A 20,918-nucleotide genomic window follows, 5' to 3' on the forward strand; every position below is an offset into this window, starting at 1 on the left:
ATTATAAAAGAAGCAGAGCGCTATTAGTGGGCATACAACATTACCTATTTATCACGTAGAAAATAACTTTGAAACTCAGCGAAAACGCTGCCTATATAAATGCCATGCAGTAGCATTATATTACCATACACTTTTTTTTTGCTACTGGGCTCTTCAAGAACCCTCGGCGTGGATGGTGGCAATCAAATTCTATTAGGAGCGAAAAATAAAATAAAAATAAAAAATATTGCCGTGACCAGGAATCGAACCTGGGTTATTGCGGCCACAACGCAAGGTACTAACCACTGTACGACCACGGCTATCCCGAGGGACGAGGAAGCGGTAGAAGAAAATGCTTATGAACAGAATTTAGAATTAAAAAGTCTCACTGTCGCCCGAAAGGCGAAGCATCGAATGCGATAGCAAATTAGTGGACAGCTATACAAATGAAGGATAGTAGTTTTATCGGCCGTATAAACTAAATTAACAAGTATGGTGTCACGCGCACACAATCAAACATGAACGCATCTCACTCGATGACCGTGGGAACTCGCTGTGAAAACGCTGATCTGAGTCAGCGCAGAGCAGCAGCAGCGAGCGAATTGAGCTTCCTGCCGAGTCCTCACATCAACGCGATCTTAGCCGAGAAAACACAGGGAGTGTGGACTCTTCCCCCGCCGCAGATGCATTTCAAGATATAGCCGTGCGGGCGGGCGATCACGGCGCCCAACCCACCCTCCCCACGGGGCCTGCCAACCCGGCGGTGCCACGCGACCGCAGTAAAGCTCGGCCCCTCCACCTGCCCACCCTCCTCCCGGAGACTTCCGGCCAGGCGGGAGCGCGCGGCCGCAGTAAGGCGCGCCCCTCCAACTCTCTACTTCTGATACCCTCCCTCTGGAGCGTTGTGCGTTGCTGGAAGACTGCGTGATTCCTTCCGGCTTCCCGCCCTTGTGTGCGCGAGCCGTGATTACCGGCTCACTGACGCGTGGTTTAACTCGTACATACAGCGTAAGGCGTGCGGCGACGATTTTATCGCCCATGGACTTTAAGGCTGTTGCACATGCTGGGACTGGAGCGAAAAAAAATTAGGAGTGGCTTAGCTCGGCTATGCCAGGATATACGTACCGTGAGCTAAGTCGTTCAGCACCGGTAGACCTGGTGGCATGGGCGGGTAACGATACCCATTGGTACCGCTAAACAGTGGGATCTTCTGCTTAACGAGAAAGTTATTGCATGTTATACAAACCCGCGCCAGAGTTTCACCCCACTCAGGCGGCGTCGCTAAACTCAGGGTATCATTCGTGGCACTACTTACCGGCGTCAAGTCTTTCATGTGCCAAAGTCTTTCACACACGTCGCACACATGTTCGAACGGATAGTTTACGAAGTCTGTCTCTAACGTCCGAGTCGCACTGGTGCTTTCGCTAACTTTCACCGTATAGTCAGTCAATCGGCAAGCCTTGACGTCATCGACGGCGTCTTGTTGTTGCTGCTGCTGAGATGGTCGGGCACGTCGCTCAGCCTCCTGGTGCGCCGCTTTGCAACACGTTCCTCTAGTTCCGCCGGTGTCTGCGCAGCACGTTTAGCCTTCCTTTGTTCCTTCTTCCTGCACTCAACCGCTAATTGCCAGGCAACTACTTCGGGATACGATGAGTTAAGCTTCTCCGCTCTTGTGCGCCGCCGACAAGCAATTTCGGTTTCCTTCAGCATGGCTACATCACACTGGCAAGCGTCCATCGCAAACGATCAAACTCCCAAGCGCTAACGCCGGGAAACGCCCGGCGCGCGAGCTGCGCGCCGTATGACGTCACTGCTCCTCGCGCAAGCGTAGCACGGCTCTCCAGAAGTCACGCGAAACTGCTCAACCTTGGCCAGTGTAGCTCACGCTACAAAAATCGGTGCGATCACACGCGTCGCAATGCGATTTTTGAGGGCTTAATTCACATGATCGCCAATTCAACAGTGCGACTGATGCGACGCCCAGGGTTGCTGCCAAATTTTGTGGCATAACTCGTAAATTTTTCAAATGTACTGTAAACACCTGTGCGTTACAAAATTGTTGAACAGTCCTTAATAGGATAAGATAAAACGCGTGTTTTGTGTTTTAAAAACGCTTCAAAGTTTAATTTGTTTTGGAGAGCGCAACAGCGGCTTATGAAGTTCAATATGAGGAGACATGGCGGACGTAAAATTAACAGCTGTTCGCGGCTGGTCGTTCAGTGCTGTGTGCTGTCTCGTGTGTCTTGTATGCCCGTGTTGTTCTTCCTGCGATACAACAAATTACAAGAGGACCTATCAACAAACCCATATAGCTGTTGTCATCACATATGCGGTATTCGGAATTCGGCTGCAGCGAAGTCGTCATGTCAATGCAGAGACCTTCGCTCTAGCCGTGCTTAACGTCAGCTTCTGAAGAAAGGATGTGTGTGTATTGCTCGTAATTGCGCATGAGTGGTTCCTGCTCCTAGCAATATTCTTGCACCAAGTTTAGTAGCAAGCAACAACCCAAAACTCACGTCTGCCCCTGAAGGAAGCCGCAAATGATGTGTGTGTAATTACTGAACGTGCGATGGAATTTGTGTTGCGAACTTTAATCTTTGCGCCAGCCTGGTTCGTCCGTCTCGGCGCGTGTGCTGTAATTATTCATACCAGTGCTCCCTGAATATTTCGATAGGCGCAAAAGCCGACACCAGATTTTTTTAGGAGCTGCAGTTACTTGTGTACGTAGTGTCCTATCATTCTGACAGACATGGGTGTCGTCTACTTTCGCGTCCTGTTTCTCGCGGGGTTAGTGTGCTGTGAATCTGTATCAAGAAGCTTAAGTTAACGTGCTGCAGTACGTAGCGCAGCCGCCTAGCCCCAAGGCTCTTATTAAATACCTTGTTAGAAGTGCGCTTGTTTGTTTATTAACAAAATCGAATGCTAACTTTTTTTATTCGTAGTGGCAAGTGTAAAGTAAGAAGCTATCGAAACTATCCGCTAATAGCATGCGTGTGCTTCTCCTGCTTCAGCACATTATCTTAAAAGTGAGGCTGAAAACCCAGATGACCAAAAACATATGCAACTGGAGCAGGTGCTATGGTTCCGTTCCTGGAAATGAAAGCCAGCATCCCAGTTTGTTAAGCTAGTCATGCACTAAAGCTATATTAGGCCTATGGCGAGCCGTCAGCGTCTGGCTCACCACTTGTGGGAGGAAGTGATGGCGTTTGGTTGCCCACATTTATTTATGCACTATCACAGACGCTGTTGCTCTTGCCGCCGTTCTTGCCGTCTTGTCGCCGTTCTACTCTCGCGCTCAGCTCGAACGTGCGGAGCAGCCGAGGTGCAACATCGTCGTCGTCGTCGAGAAGCTGACGGCTCGCCATAGGCCAATGTTAAAGCATGCTAATTGGAGCCATTTCAAACTAGATTATTTGACCAAAATAACAAAGTTCAAGGAAAGCGTCAAGACACAATCTAATCTGGAATTCCCGAAACGATTTTTTTAGCAAAAAATTATGCCTCCCTGAATTGCCAGCGTTAAGCCAATGCTGAAAACAGGGGAAGCTTATTCCCTTGCGGTAGAAAAGCTGCTCGAATGTCAATAACAGACTACATATGTTCTGAGGGAAAGTCAGGGGCACTGAATATCTCTAAGCTTTTGTATGAGCTTTCACCTTGAACAAGAATGGAATACAGATATTTACCTTTGCATGCCTCAGAATCCAAACATTCTAAAATTTTTGAGAAGACCACATTAAATTTTTCAAATACATCCAATAAAAAGTGTGCTTAAGTACAAGTACACACACACTGAACACACTTGAGTGATTGAGTGGCCAGCAGCGAATGCGAAAGCATCTATAGCTGCTACTTTGAGGTAACTGCTGGTTCCATGTGTGTTTCTCGTATAGCCCATGTACACCCGTGAGCAAAAGTATACGGACCAGGGGTAGCACGATAAATCCCATTTTTTCCTCTGCCTATGAGCGCAACTTGAAATGGGTTTGTATTGTCACGTAGTAGTGACGATGAAGCAAACAGTCTAAAAACTGCGAATGACGAAACTGATTCTTTATTGGGCGAACCTGTGCCCACAAAAGGAAGTTACGCTCGCAGCACAACCATAGCTGGGAACACAGTCGGCGATCGTCGAAAATGTGATCAGCGGCGAAACGCGTCGGCTTTATACATCAGTCATGGAAGGTTGCAGATTATTCCCTGGCGCCCGCGTATGTTCCAGAAAGTTCTAGACCATTCGCGTCGGTGATATTATCAGATTACGTAAGCGTCGGTGACAATAGACAACGCATAGAAGCATCGATAACGTTCGAGAAACTTCGGAAACATGCAGGCGCGTCCTGTGCCTAGCGATAACGTTTTACATTTCTTAGTCGGTGAAAAGCGGTCACCGGTGAAAGATAAACAGGTACACGTGTCAATACCCTCCCCTAAAGAAGGCACCGACTAGTGCGGACGTGGAAAGATCGGCTCCCGCTTTCGTTAATGTTTTCGGTCTCTTTTTGGTGTTACCTATCGGTGACATGCATGCCATTCGTCAGGGTTCTTCTGAAGACTTCCTTCGGTGAGTGGCCCTTGTACGGAAATTGTGGAACGTTTTGTGTCGATCACGCCTCTGCGAAGCTAGGCGCGGGTAGGCTTAGGCCTAACCCGAAGAAGAGGCGCATTATGCCCAAAGTAGAAATGGTTGTAGGAGAGGACACCTCCTCTGAAGATGCGAACAGCCCAGGCTGGACGACAGCGTCGGGCAAGAATAAGAAAGCTCGGCAAGAAAGACCACTTTCAACGTGCAAGAAATCCTACTCGGTCTCGAAGGGCGGCTGCCGCACGGCTGCCCGCAAGGAGTGCTGCAACGCCTCGCAGCCTCGTCTAGGCTCCCTAGACTACCGAGGGCGCATATATGAATTATTGTCCGCCCAAGGGACGGGTTGAACATCAAGAAAATAAGCCAAATCAGGCTGGCTCAAGCCTTGGCCATGGCGGCTGCAATAGCCCGCATAGAAACCGAGGGCGGCATAGTTTGCCCTAATTTCACTCAAAACGTTCTCGCCGTCTCCACCCCGGAGAAGAAGAACGCCTCCGCTTATGCAGGGATCCAGCAAACCCGCATAAGCAAAGGACTATACAAGGTGGCCGCATACGTCGCGGCCCCAGACAACACCTGCAAAGGGGTCATACGAGGGGTCGACGCAGACATCAGCGAGACCCAACTCCAGCGCATGATCGTCAACCGTAACCCGAAGGCCCTGGAAATCAAACGCATCAAGAACACCACAACAGTGGTCATCCTCTTCGACGGCACGCAAGTGCCTAACTATGTCCTTCTGCGCTGCACGCTCTACAAACACCAAACCGAGCTGTGCTACGCATGTGGCGGTGTGGGACATCGTGCGGACGTCTGCCTCAACCCCACCAATAAGGATTGCCGAGACTGCGGACTAGCCTCCCCACCCGTTGACCACCAGTGTTCACCGCAGTGCGCCCTCTGCGGTGACCGGCATCTTACGGCGGACAAAACGTGTAAGCAGCGCTTTCAAGTCCCATACATTGTACGAAGACGCTGGCGGTGCCGCAAGCGCGCAAAGAACAAGCCCCAGCAGCAACAGCTGGCCAAGCAGAACAGGCTACGTGACTCCATCACGGCGGGAGCCCCCAGGAGGGAGCGCTCGTCACGCAAACTGGTCGACAACGCAGCCTCTCCAGAGGGCGCTCGCGTTCCCGAGGGCGCTCTATATATACCTCCCGGGTGCGGATCCAGGGCGCGCCCACCTGGGCCGATCGCCCACCTGGGCCGAACGTGCTTGACCGTAGGCCGTCTTCTGGCGTTACGGTTAAGTCGTGGCATCGGATCACGGCCGCGTCGGCTTACTCTGCTGCTGCTACGTCGCGTCGGAAGGTCGTCTTTCGGCGGTGAAGTGTTGTCGTCAAGGCCCTTGCCTGGCAGTGTGCTCATACCTCGTCATGATCATTCGCTAATTTTTTTCGTCGTCGGCGGAGGATCTTCGGCATTGCGTCGTACAGCAACCGCACCTCCATCGGTTGCTGCCTTTAGTTTCCCGGGTAAGGGCTTGGAGATCGGGCCCGTGTTGGGTAGGCGTACAGCCGACCACGCGGCGAGATGTAGCGGCCTGGTGACGGCGAGCTTTAGGGAAGTCGTGGTTGCCACTGGGCTCCAGCGAGGTCGTCGGCGATGTCACGTGGTCGCTCGCCAAGCTGTGGACGTGGCGCGTTGACGGCGAACCCTCGAAGGCCCATCTCGCGGTATGGGCATCGGCGGTAGACATGGTCGGCTTCCCCGCAGTGAAAGCAGAGCAGGCGGTGGTCAGGCGCGCGCCAAATGTCCGTCTTGCTCTGGTAGCTGCGCTGTTCGACATTCGGGGGTGCATGGTGGCGGCGGTGGTGGACGACGGAACTGCGGCGTTACGGGGCCTTGCGCGAGCGCGGAGGGGGGCCTTGATGATGGGCGACGGCGGCGTAGCTCATCGCTTCCGGCTGGGGTTGCGGCGATTCGGGAAGTCCCAGCGATTGCTGGATTTCCTCCCGCACGATATCGGCAATGGAAGCAACTTCAGGCTGCGACGACGGTAGCAACTTCTGCAGCTCTTCGCGTACGGTCGCCCCGATGGTGTCTGAAGGTCGCGGAAATCCTTGGACTTCGGCGTAGTGTGGCGTCGAACGGCGATTGTATTGCGGTTGAGCATGTCCAGTGTTTTCTCGATAGTCGTAGCCTCCGAGAGAATGTCTTGGACTGTCGTTGGTGGATTCCGCACCAGTCCGCCGAATAGCTCCTGCTTAACTCCCCGCATGAACGAGCGAGCTTTCTTGTCTTCGGGCACACCGGGATCGGCGCGTGTGAACAATCGAGTCATTTCTTCAGTGTACATACCGATGCTCATATTCGGGAGCTGTACACGGTTTTCCAGCATGGCTGGAGCTCTTTCTTTACGGACGACGCTCGTGAAGGTGTCCAGGAAGGCGGCTCGGAAGAGGTCGCAGGTTGTTAGTGCACGCTCCCAATTCTCGAACCAGGTTCTGGCGCCGTCTTCAAGAGAGAAGCAAACATGGCGCAGCTTTTTGTCGCAGTCCCACTTGTTGAACGTAGCGTCCCGGTCGTATGCCACCAGCCAGCTTTCGGGATCTTTACATGGTGAACCGCGGAAAGTCGGTGGCCCCTTGGATTGTTGCATCACGACTACAGATGTTGGCACAGGGGCTGTCATGGTAGCTGCTGCCGAGGTCGTGACTTTTGTCCTCTTGGTCTTGTCGGGTAGGAGTTCGTACTCCGGTGGCAGGTTCAGTAGCCTGCGGCTAACTCGCTGGTCGGGGTACGCGTCGACGTCTCCTAGACGCTGTGGGCTTGGCTCACGGCTGGACGGGGGGTCCGGTACAAGGACATAAAAGCACCCCTACCAGATGTCACGTAGTAGTGACGATGAAGAAACAGTCGTAAAACTGTGAATGACGAAACTGATTCTTTATTGGCGAACCTGTGCCCTTAAAAGCAAGTTACAATCGAAGCGCAACGATAGCGGCGAACACAGTCGACGATCGTCGAAAATCTGATCAGCGGCGAAACGCCTCGGCTTTTATACACGAGTCATCTAAGGTTCAAGTGTATTCCCTGGTGCCCGCGTATCTTCCAGAAAGTTCTAGACAATTCGCGTCGCTCATACAATTAGATTACATGAGCGTCGCTGACCACAGACGACGGATAGGAACATCGATAACGTTCGAGAAGCTTCCAATGCAGGCGCGTCTTACGGCAAACGATAACGTTTAACATTTGTTAGTCGGTGAAAAGCGGTCACCGGTGAAAGATAAACAGGTACACGTGTCAGTATCATGTTCTGATTGTTGTACTTGCAATGATGCACGCATCTTTTTCTAAATATACTGCACCACAGTGATTTATTGAATTTATAAAAAATTTATGGGGTTTTACGTGCCAAAACCAGTTCTGATTATGAGGCACGCCGTAGTGGGGGACTCCGGAAATTTGGACCACCTGGGGTTCTTTAACGTGCACCTAAATCTAAGTACACGGGTGTTTTCGCATTTCGCCCCCATCGAAATGCGGCCGCCGTGGCCGGGATTCGATCCCGCGACCTCGTGCTCAGCAGCCCAACACCATAGCCACTAAGCAACCACGGCGGGTAGTGATTTATTGAACTTTATGTTGAAATGTACAAAATGTGGCCACCCAGCAAAGGCCAAGGTAGCCAGCAGGATTGGCAAAAAATGATGCAGATCCAATGCACTTGCTTGAATTGACATGAGGCAAAGCTTTCACGCAACGGTCAGTTAAACTCTAGAAAATTAACTGCAATGTGTACAGTTTTCCTTATTTCATCCGATGCAACACATATGTAATGTTTGCTCATGCACTGCACAAGTCACATAATGTAATATATGCATAGCTCGGCGAACTCAGTCAAACGTCGGCTAACTAATACTTCCAACTAACCACGAATCTTAGTTCATGTAAGCCTGGCGCGTAGAATTTTGTTGAATACGAGTAAGAGCAAGCTCCGTTAAGTAAACGATTGGTGAATATGAGTCAAAGCAATTTTGGCAAAGTAGATTGTTGGTGAATATGGCTCAATGCAAGCTCGCCTGAGTAGAATCTTTGTGAATATGAGTCAGAGGAAGCTCGTCCGAGTTTAATTTTGGTGAATATCAGTCAGAGCAAGCTCGGCTAAGTTGATTTTTGGTGAGTTTGACTCACTGCATGCTCGACTGAGAAGAATTTTGATAAATATTAGTCAGAGCAAGCTCATCTGAGTAGAATTTTGGTGAATATGAGTCATAGCCAGCTTGGCTGAGTAGAGTTTTGGTGAATATGACTCAGTGCAAGCTCGCCCGAGTTTAATTTTGATGAATATGGTCAGACCAAGCTCAGCGGAGTAGAATTTTGGTGAATATTAGTCATAGCAAGCTCGCCTAAGTAGATTTTTCATGAATATGACTCAATGCAAGCTCGCTTGAGTAGCCTCGTTGTGAATATGTGTCAGAGCGAGCTCGGCTAAGTAGAATTTTGGTGAATATGAGTCAGAGCAAGCTCGGCCGAGTATATTTTGGTGAACATAAGTCAGAGCAAGCTCAGCTGAGTAGAATTTTGGTGAATATGAGTCAGAGGAAGCTCGGCTAAGTAGAATTTTGGTGAACACTGGTCAGAGCATCTCAGCTGAATTTAATTTTGGCGAATATGTGTCAGGGCAAGCTCGGATAAGCAGAATTTTGGTGAATATGACACGGAGCAAGCTCGGCTGAGTAATGATGAGATATGGTTATAAGAGTTTATGCAGTAATACATGTAATTGCAGACTCATTAGCAACATTGCCTCCATCTTGATGGGCAACGCCTACGCCTCGTGATGAGTCTGCGCATCTTATGAGCTTGGACATACAAGAACCACCATCTTAAGCATAAAATGCTTATGCTGAGAGTTTAGAATAAAAAGTTGCAGTTTCGTCCCAAAGGCGAAGCATTGATTGCGATTGCAAATTAGTGGACAGATACACATAGTAAGGATAGCAGTTTTATCGGCCGTATAAACTAAATTAATAAGCGCACAATCAAACGCGAACGCGTGAACAATTAAACATGAACGCATCTAATTCAATGACCGCGGGAACTTGCTGTGAAAACGCTGGAGTGAGTCAGCGCAGCAGCAGAGCAGCAGTGAGCGAATTGATATTCATCCCGAGTGGTCGCATCAACGCGATCTTAGGCGCGAAAACCCCCGCCGCAGATGTATTTCCGTATATTGGTTCCGTATAGAACCCAACGACGATGAAATCGTCGCCGCGCGCCGTATGGTGTATGTGCGCGAGGGACGCGCGCTTTCACAGGGAGCGATCGCACCGCAGGGAGCAAACGCGACATCTTCCGTCGCGCTAAACGCCGTGGGGGTACGGGAGGGAGGGAGGGGAGGCGACATTTAGCTGCGGCACCAAATGCGTATTTATATAAAAACGTTGCGAGGCGAGAAGGTGGTAAAGACTTCCGATGCTGCTAAATGAATGGCCCGTTCTGATCTCGTCGAAAACCCCCGAGCCGCCTCCAGAGGCATCGGCAACAATCACCAACGCCGCGCGCGTTCTGTGCGAACGCGGGCAAAACGCCGACGGTGACAGCAGTTCTGTGCGCTGCTGGTGCTGCTGCATGTCCAAGTTGATACAGCTGATGAAACTGCTATCCTTGCTCCGTAGAGCTCTCTACTAATTTGCTATCGCCATTGATGCTTCGCCTTTCGGGTGAATCTGCGAAATTTTTATTTTTATGGTGTTCCTTGCACTGCTTTTTATTTCTCAGAATGCTGTGATACAGGCTATAAATGTAAGATTCGTATAACGAGCCTAAGGTTATACAAACTAGGGTACGCATTCACAGTTCACAAAAAAAGTTCTGACGCTAGAATAGTTCGTGAGAGCAGACGCCAAGCGATTGTCATGTTGGACATACTACCGTAGGTCGCCAGCCAATGCCAAATAGCGCTCACAAACAAAATGCCTTGTCGACTCGGTCCCAAAGGAAGCTACTGTAGACGCTTCGTAGGCGTTGCTTCCATATTCTCTAGTATCGAACTTCTTTTGTTGCAGTCACAAAGGGCCTTTGTGAAGAAGGCCTTCTAATCAAATATTACGCCAAGGGATAGTTTCTTTAAAACTGGCTGAGCTTTTATTGAAGCAGTAATGCTATTGCTTGGGGATCATGGCCACGGGTGCCGTGAAGCCATTGCACATTTATGAACCGTAACGAAATGGCAATAGACCGTTATCACCACGATCAGAACGCATGCACACCTTCTGTATCGCCGCCATCGTGCTTGTAGTAGACGCCGCTTTTCTCCGGTAATTGGATGCGAGGTAGGCTTGGGCAGGATGCCGAGGCTACGTGAATCATGTATTTAGACAGCGGATTATTTATCTTTTGCAGCCAAGCCACTGTTTTAGAACTTTCTTATCCTAATATACCAGTCCTTTCATTTCAAGGGTTACCAAGGTTGTCGCGGTTAAAAAAGTGAAAAACATGAATGTTTCCTTTTATTCCTTGCTCTTCCTATTTTTGTTTTTTCATGTAATATTTAGTTGATCACTTCATATATGTATAAGCTCTCTTTTTCTTTCACAATCTTAATTTCGTTTCAAACTATGCTGCTTAAATTTCTTTGTTTCTTTTCATCCACGTTCCACTCGAATAATGGATGATCCCCCAGAGTGCGCTGCGCAATTTCATTGAAGAACAATGAAGCAACCAACGAGCCAGCCATCTCTTTATTCTGCTAGGACAGCTACTCATAACATCCTTTGCGGCAGGGGTAAGGTGGGAAAACTCTTGTGAAATAGACCGGTTAGGTCTTTGTCAAGGCGGCACTGTTCTGTAACTAGAGAAGTCACAATGGATGCCGCAAAATAAAAGTCATTAGGCCAGTAATTGCGCAGCCAGACGCCACTGTGCAATCATACCGCCGCCCGCAGGGGCGTCTGCGTCAGCAGGCGTTTGGTGTGTTGCGACACAACGGACCCGAGCACATGGGAGTTGGACCCTCCCGCGTCTAACCGTGCGTGGCTTAGCCGTGTCCGGGGAAAAGGGGATCCTGGAGGTTGAGCCGAAGCCGGGAGTTTGGACCTTTATGACCCCCCGGCGGAGGCAACACACCTCTTTGGCCTCGGCTTCACGTAGACGGCACCCCCGGACTGACCCACCCGGGGGAAATCGGTAGTTGCATTTTCCTGTCTCTCTCTCTCTCCCTCCAACCTTCGTCTTTCTCTCTTACTTTCCATCTCTCCTGTCTTCTCTTCACTTCGTTTGACTTCCTATTTTCCAGGCAGCAAGGGTTAACCTGGTGTAGTTTATCCATCCTTGGGTCTATTATATTAGGTTATAGTGACTATGTACAGCTGGCGTCTGCATCTCCTTCGGGTCTTGTAGCGTCCCCTTGTTGGGCTCGGTGGTGGGCGGCTGGCATAGTTACCGAAATCATTGTTAGCTTATGGCTTTTTCTTCATTCCCCCGACTCCCTGATCGCTCTCACAAACGAGGGCGCACCGAAGATATTTTTGAATTCCATGGCAACAGATTGCAAATCTTCCCCCGATTTCATGTGATCCATTCTGATAAACCCGAAAAGACGGTGAGAATGATCTCACCCTTTCTTGTTTCGAAAAGTCTGACGAAAGCTCTTGGAGCAGGCTACAAAGCATCGAAAATGGCTAGCGGCGACCTCCTTTTGGAGCTCCGCGATGCGAAACAGCACGAAAAGCTTCCTAACCTAGTGTCATTCGGGGAGATCCCAGTGACAATATCCCCGCACCGAACTATGAACACCAGCCGTGGTGTTGTCTCCGACGATGACCTCATGGAACTGACAGAAGCTGAACTGTTGGAAGGCTGGAGCGAGCAAAACGTGATCACTGTTAAACGAATCATGCTAAGACGGGACGGCAAAGAGATCAAAACCAAACATATAGTACTTACTTTTGGCTCAAGCATCCTGCCCGAGACAATCGAGGCAGGCTATGTAAAGCTACGGGTCAGACCCTATGTACCAAATCCTCTTCGTTGCTTCAAGTGCCAGCGTTTCGGCCACAGTTCCCAGAACTGCCGAGGCCGACAGATATGTGCTAAATGTAGTTCCGGTGACCATGCCTCTGAAACATGCGAAAACTCTCTCCACTGTGTGAACTGTGATGGCGAGCACGCCGCATACTCGCGGTCGTGCCCGTCCTGGAAAAAAGAAAAAGAAATTGTAACGATTAAAGTAAAGGAAAATCTAACGTTCAAGGAGGCACGCAGGCGGGTATCCTACCTGCCAAACAACACCTTTGCTGAAGTGGCGCGTCAGGGGGCAGCGTCGCAACGGCTTCCGGCGGCTGTCCGGCCCGCACACAGTGAGCCGGCAGTGACGCCATCCGCCCCCCCCCCCCCGGCGGCTGCAGCTAACGCTGCTCCGCCAACTCACAAGAAGGGACCATCAACCTCCGGGCTGGTGGCCTCAAGGGCCTCGTCCCTCGAAACGAGGCCTTCCCGTCAAAACAACCGCTCGCAAGAGCGCGTGTCCAGCGCCTCGCAAGAGGCGATGGACACAACAACCTGCCAGACAACGCCGCAAGCGCCAAAGGAGCCGCGAGAATCTCGCGATCGCTCCAAAAAAGAAAAAGCCCGCATCACAGGGCCCGACAAGGGCTCTGTAAGTTAAACTAGTCTCTTTTTTAAACACACAGCACAAAAAAACACTTCCAACATGAATACACAAATAATACAATGGAACGTCAGAGGACTCCTACACAACCTCGATGACGTCAAAGAAATCCTACACAGGTTTAATCCTAAGGTGCTGTGTGTACAAGAGACACACCTTAAACCTACACAATCAAACTTTCTCCGGCAATACGCCATTTTTCGTAAAGACCGCGATGACACAGTCGTGTCTTCCGGTGGTGTGGCTATTGTAGTCGATAGAGGTATTGCCTGCCGGGAATTAAAACTTCATACGCCCCTAGAGGCAGTTGCTGTCCGAGGGGTGTTGTTTGACAAGCTGATCACTATCAGCTCTATATACATCCCTCCGAATTATCAGCTACATAAAACTGAATCCCAAAACTATATAAATGAACTTCCGGAGACATATATAGTTGTCGGAGATTTCAACGCACATAACACTTTGTGGGGAGACTCACGTTGCGATGCGAGAGGTCGCCTAATTGAAAATTTTCTGTTCTCTTCAGGCGCATCATTACTTAACAAGAAAGAGCCTACGTATTACAGCGTTACACATAACACATATTCATCCATTGACCTAAGTATAGCATCGAGTACACTAATGCCATACCTGGAGTGGTCCGTTCTCAAGAACCCCTTTGGGAGCGACCACTTCCCAATTATGCTAGGCTTAACAGAACAAGATAGATGCTCGCCACACGTTCCCCGATGGAAGCTTGACTCGGCTAACTGGGAACTTTTTCGACAAATAACATATTTAGGCCGGGATGACATTGCCTCTTTTAACATAGACGATGCTGTGGCGTATATAACAGGCTTTATCATTGACGCTGCTGAAAGGTGCATACAACAATCTAATGGACTGGCTAATAAGCGTCGCCTGCCATGGTGGAACGAGGAATGCCAAAAAGCACGTAAAAAGCAAAACAAAGCCTGGGGATTGCTTCGCAACTCCCCAACAGCTGAAAACCTGATAAATTTTAAGCAAGCAAAGTCGCAGGGCAGGAGAACGCGCAGACATGCTAAAAGAGAGAGTTGGGAAAAGTACATCTCCAGCATAAATTCGTACACCGATGAAACGAAAGTCTGGAATAGGGTAAATAAACTAATAGGCCGGGAGTCACATCCCCTACCCTTAGTAAGTAGCCAAGGTGATAGCCTGGAAGACCAGGCGGATTGTCTAGGTGAACACTTTGAATATGTATCAAGTGAATCGCACTATACAGAAACTTTCCTGAAGTTCAAAGAACGCGAAGAACGGCAGCCCCTTAACCGCAAAGGTTATTCGAGTGAGGCTTACAATCGACCATTTACCTTAGCCGAACTTAAAGCATCTCTCACATGTTGCAACAATTCGGCGCCAGGTGGCGATCGTATTATGTATGAAATGGTTAGATACCTACACCCTGAAACACTGAAAACACTCCTGTCTCTTTTTAATGCCATGTGGGCGGCTGGGTGTATCCCGTCCTCATGGAAAGAAGCCATAGTCATCCCGATACTTAAACAAGGCAAAGACCCGTCCTTAGCCAGCAGCTACAGGCCAATAGCTCTAACAAGCTGCCTGTGCAAGCTGTATGAGAAAATGATAAACCGGCGTTTAATCAGTTTCCTAGAAAATAACGAAACACTAGACCCCTTCCAGTGTGGCTTCCGAGAAGGTAGGTCGACAATAGACCACCTTGTTCGCATCGAGGCAAACATCAGAGATGCGTTTATTCATAAACAGTTTTTACTTTCTGTATTTATAGATTTAGAGAAAGCGTACGATACGACATGGCGCTTCGGAATTCTGCGAGATCTTTGTGCGATGGGGGTCCGTGGTAATATGTTAAACACAGTCGAAAGCTACTTGTCTAACCGCACGTTTCGCGTAAGAGTGGGCAATGTTTTATCTAGAACATTCACCCAGGAGGCTGGTGTGCCACAAGGGGACGTGCTTAGTTGCACACTCTTTATTGTAAAAATGAACTCCCTGTATACAGTTATTCCACGCAGCATGTTTTATTCTGTGTATGTTGATGATGTACAGATAGGTTTCAAATCATGCAACATTGCTATCTGCGAACGACAGGTACAGCTTGGATTAAACAAACTGTCTAAATGGGCTGATGTAAATGGATTTAAAATAAATGCAAAGAAAAGTACGTGCATACTTTTCTCAAACAAAAGAGGCATGACACCAGTGCCAAATCTCACGATTAATCAAGAGGAACTATCCGTGAGCAGTGAGCATCAATTCCTGGGACTAATTCTAGACTCGAAGCTTTCCTTTATCCCCCATCTTAAATATTTGAAGGCAAGGTGTCTGAAGACGATGAACCTTTTAAAATTGTTGTCGCGCACAACATGGGGTAGTGACCGAAAATTCCTCCTTAACTTGTACAACAGTCTTGTCCGCTCACGCCTTGATTACGGAGCTATAATTTATAATTCTGCAACGTCAAGTGCATTAAAAATTCTAGACCCCGTTCACCATCTGGGCATCCGCCTCGCGACCGGTGCTTTCCGAACAAGTCCGATCCAGAGCCTCTACGTAGAGTCGAATCAGTGGTCACTTCATCTGCAGCGTTCATATAGTAGTTTTACATATTTTCTTAGAGTACACGCGAACATTGAACATCCCTCTTATTCAACCATAAACGACATGACCACTGCCACACTCTTCGAAAATCGACCGGCATCGAGAAAACCGTTCTCTTTGCGTGTGAGGAATCTTAGTGAGGAAATGGGTGTTCCGTTGCTTGAACACTGTCTTATGGCTCCAGCGAAACTGTTACCGCCGTGGCAGTGGCAGCTCAAAGAGTGTGACACATCATTCGTAGAGGTCACTAAGCACGCACCAGAGGCACATATCAAAATGCATTTCCTTGAACTCCAGTCCAAGTACACATGCCCAGAGTTTTATACAGACGCTTCTAAGTCACGTGACGGGGTGTCGTATGCAGCCGTCGGCCCATCCTTTTCGGAATCCGGTGTACTCCACCCGGAAGCAAGTATCTTTACGGCTGAGGCTTATGCACTATTGTCAGCTGTGAGGCATATAAGAAAATCTAAACTTCAAAAATCAATCATATTTACAGACTCTCTAAGTGTCGTAAACGCTTTAAAGTCACCCTGTAAACAGAAAAATCCTATACTCATTGAGCTCTATTCCGTACTGTGTAGAGCGTATGTATCTAACCAGCATATCATTATATGCTGGGTGCCTGGCCATAGAAGCATTGAGGGTAATGTGCTAGCTGACCGAATGGCTACGTCAATAACATCGCACGCTACCAATCCTACAGCCACTGTTTCTGCAACAGATTTGAAACATTTCTTGCGTAAGAAATTGCGAAGCCATTGGCAACGCCTGTGGGATGAAGAAACAAATAATAAGCTTCACTTGATTAAGCCACAGTTAGGTTTCTGGCCCTCCGCAACGAGAACACGGCGAACTGATGTCCTGTTCTGTCGTCTCAGAATAGGTCATACATTTGGCACCCATAGTTTTTTGTTGACCGGGGATGAACCACCAACCTGTGGTAGATGTGGTGAGAGGCTAACCGTCCTCCACGTTCTCCTGGAGTGTCGGGATGCCGAAGCAGATAGAAAAAAACATTTCCCTTTAGCTTACCGCTATCATGTCCCTCTGCATCCCAGTATGTTTCTTGGTGAGGAACCGCTGTTTAGCACCAAAGCAGTCCTCGCTTTCTTAAACGACGTGGTACTGCATGTTATAAGCCCAATAAACTCATAGCAGATCCTCCCTCCAGAGGATGCTGCTGTGATAGTAGTTTTGTATAAGCACATGCCTCCAGGCCCTTGTGGTTCAAGGGCTCTGTTTAGGCAGTAGTGCTTCTGTCCAATTACTACATTTTAAATATTTTAAATATCGTGTCACTCTTTCTCAATGCATTCTTCATTTCATAGTACACCTCATTAGTCATTTGCATGATCTTAGTACCTGTATATTTTACGCACTTTACAGCGATTATTTTTAGGCCCTTTACAGCCACACTTCATCCACTTCTCAGAATTCATCGCTCCACTGCACACTCACAAACACTGGCATGGCGCTCTTTGGCCATAACTGGCCCTTGCGCCATAAAACACCACACATCATCATCATCATCATCAATCATACCGCCGGAGAACTCCTCCATCCCTAGAGACAAAAGCGCCTTGGAAAAATCGGAAATATTAGGGGGAAAACCATGTATTTTTTGTTTTTTTTTCAGCACGGAACAAGGGAATTATACTTCATTTTCGGCTGCGCAGCCTACAATTCCAGAAGTCATCACGAAATAAAAAAAAACAGTAGCTCATTTCTGAAATGTCTTCAATATATGCTTTACGTTTCGATTAGAAAACGTACCGTCGCTTTCATCTGTAGCGGAGCACGGGATGCCACATTCGTTTTGGTCCAGGACTGGCGTATGGGACTCCGTAAAGCACGTGGAACCGTAATCCTGGTGCAAGGCCGTTGCACTAATCTGCCGGCAACACCTACAGCTTCTAGGCTGCTGCAGGTTTCTTCACCATTTGCCTGTGGTGAACGAAGCTGCTTTTGTTTGTAAATGTTCACAGAAAGCTTCGCACGTGATTCACAAGCAAAAGTGTTCTAAAACTGTACGTACAATCTCATTTGAGTGTGGAAGCAGCCGCGATTAATTACAATGCAAGTGTGTCGAGCGAGAGTGACTCGAATACCGAGTCACCTTTTACGCAGGTAGCACATTAGCAATCTTTCCTAGAAGAGAACAAGGTATTCATTCTATTATCTTCACTTTCTCTAGTTATTATTGTGTGTAGTTAAGGACCAATTTTTTTATTGCTGTTCCAATAATTAAAACCTATTTTAGGGAAGTTGAATTTTTTTCTAAATATTAACCAAACTTCCTGAAAAGAAAAACAGGAAACAACAGTTTTTTTTCTCCCATTCAAAATTGCCGGAAATTTTACATCCCTATCCGTTACAGCTCCTCAGTGACTGTTGACATTCACCTTCTCACGTATCCTCCAACTATTATTGCGGTCTGCGTTAGGGACTGCAACACATTGTTAAAAATTCCCATGGGCTCAATTTTCTATATTGCACGGTTCTCCCCGCAGCGTGACGTATGCGTGACGTAGGCCTCAAGTCGCTGCCGCTAAGACGACGATCAGGATTGGATCTCAGAACAGAAAGCAATCTTGAAGTTTTGCCTAATAAATTGTGGTCAAACCAGTCAGCCTAATGCTCTTGGTCAAACAATATAGTTTTATTATTAATTAAATATCAAGCCACCGGCTCAAACCATTACATACGTTCCAACTATACACTCTTAGCACGGTAACGTTTTCTAAAGGGGTATATTCTCAGAAATTTGTGCACCTATAAAGTTACACAGTAACCTTGATTTAAGTAACCTTTAATAAAGGGCATACTCTCACAAATTTGTAACCTATAAGTTAAACATAAAATTGTAACCTTTACTTTACTAAAGGTTACTATATTGTAACCTTTAGTATAGGTACACGTAGCCTTTATGTATGTAACCTTTTGTGTAGACATAGTCTTGCAAGGCTTTACACGTGCGTCCTTCTGCGCATGTCCATGAATGTAGGACATTGATTCTTCGGCAAACCACCAAACTTCAGCGCAATGCACTAGCGTAACTCACTGAGCAAAACTTCATAAAAATTCTACTTCAAATGATCGACCGAATGTTTACAACTTTCGGTTACCAACGTCAGGAGGATACTCGCTTCTGAAAATATAGGCATTTAAGACACTTAGTCATAACTTCTCTGGTGCGTTATATTAGCGCTTTGGTCAAGGTTAAAGCACTGCTATAACTCAGCAGGGAAATTACGACTAAGTGTCATAAAAGCTTTTGTTATCGGAAAAAGGTATCCTTTCGATGTAGCTAACGGAAAGTTGCTGAACCTCGGCTGGTCTACCGAAATACAATTTTTCTGAAAACGCTGCTGAGTGAGTTACGCTAGTGCTATGCATTGAAATTCAATGAGTGGCCGAAAGAGCAATGTGCCAAATTCATGTGCATGAGCAGAAGGACGCGCGGGTGACGACGTGCAAGACTGGATACCTATACGAAAGATTACAAAAAAAAGGTTCCTAAAAATGGCCGCAGGGGTTATGCCCTAATTTCTTCGACATGACTCATTGTCTAAAACTAAAAAAAAGTATTCAGGACTAAAGACAAAATGACATTTGATTGCTGTGAAAACTTCATAGCGGCGACAGACAACATTTGCACGATAGTCAATAAATTTGGGGACAAAATTTTACTAATTAGCTTTTCTTGCGTGTCTTAGGGACATGTAATTACATATTGAAGGCAACCAGTACTGAAAGAATACGAATTTGCGATAATTGTGCCTGGCACCAATTTAGAGAAATTGAATCTGCAATGAAGTGCGTTGCTGTTTCAGTTATTCTTTCTGCACAACCTGCAGCAAAATTCTGTAAATATTTGAGCTGGAAAAGCAATGCATTTTATGGCATGTTTGCTGCAAAATTCTGTAAATAAATCAACTGGAACCGCAAGGTATTTTATTGCATGTTCGCAGTATGTGTTTTTGAGACTATTCTGCGGCAGAATGCTTCCAGCAAACGGATATGGAGTGCTGATTGGCCAGCTCTGCCGTTAACCACGATTGTTTATTTACATGCTAATCAGTCAAAGATTGGTAATATTCGTACTACTGATGATTATTCGAGTTTATTGGCGCAATTCGTACTAATGATTATTGCTAAAATTTCGTTGCGTTGACTAAAACTTGTTCCGCAGAAATCAAGATTCGTCTCAAATTCTCTTTTTTTAATATTCAAGGACACACTGGTTAACAACGTGTAAACCTTTGCCACCTTGCTATTTTACAGCGTAGGTCATTTCCACAAGGCAGCTTCCAGGAATTAGTATAGAATGCACGATGCATCAAGACAGTTGTACCTTTTGAAATAAGCTGGCACATACTTGGTCATTTTGGATTAAATGTGCAATAATTGATGAAATACACAGTATGTTGCTTTTGTATAGGTGAATGCATCGTATACAGGTTCGTCCCACAACATATTTCTTTGCTGCGGGCCATCTTGAAAGTTTTTTGCAAAAAGTATCATGTCGTCATCCCATGATAGTGAGATTTCTAATAATTATATTTTGCACAAGTAGAAAGTATATCTGAAAAGGCGGAACATTTCAGAATGAATACGCATTTCAGCATGCAACATCTCTTGTATCGAAAAAAATCATAGACGTATGAGACGGCAGCACCCACATTCTGGAAATGATGTGAGTAGCAGCGGTGAGAAGGAAAGCTGACAAAGTGAAAATGTCATGATTACTTTATTTGTATATACAAAACAAGGTAACTCAAAGCTTTCCCTTCACAAGCAAAAATACATTTTGCCTTGGTCTGTTGTCTTCGTCACGGTCACGAAGCAGTAATGAAAAAACCTCCGACTACAGCGCTGCCTAGCAGCACAAATTTCTACAGCATCACGAGGAATAGGGCAAAAAAAGAGAAATGTGGAAGGTTCGTGTACAATAAGTTAAAATACAAATAGATATAGGTTTTAGACTTCCATAAGCAGGACGATCTCATCCCTGTTGCGAGCACAATCATCTCTCTTTGCTGTTAGTATGTCAGTTGCTAATTCTCCGATCTCCTTGCTGTGTAGTGGAGCCTACAACGACAGAAAAGTAATTTTAGAATCTCATGG

General features: G+C 47.3%; 1 non-coding gene across 1 annotated transcript; it reads right to left on the reverse strand.

The window, feature by feature from the left end:
* Positions 1-227: 227 nt before the first annotated feature.
* Positions 228-299, reverse strand: Trnah-gug (transfer RNA histidin (anticodon GUG)). Its single transcript has one exon. It is a non-coding gene; the product is annotated as a tRNA-His (tRNA).
* Positions 300-20,918: the final 20,619 nt, after the last annotated feature.

The sequence above is a fragment of the Dermacentor silvarum genome, chromosome 1, assembly GCF_013339745.2.
Source record: "Dermacentor silvarum isolate Dsil-2018 chromosome 1, BIME_Dsil_1.4, whole genome shotgun sequence".
Classification (NCBI taxonomy): domain Eukaryota; kingdom Metazoa; phylum Arthropoda; class Arachnida; order Ixodida; family Ixodidae; genus Dermacentor; species Dermacentor silvarum.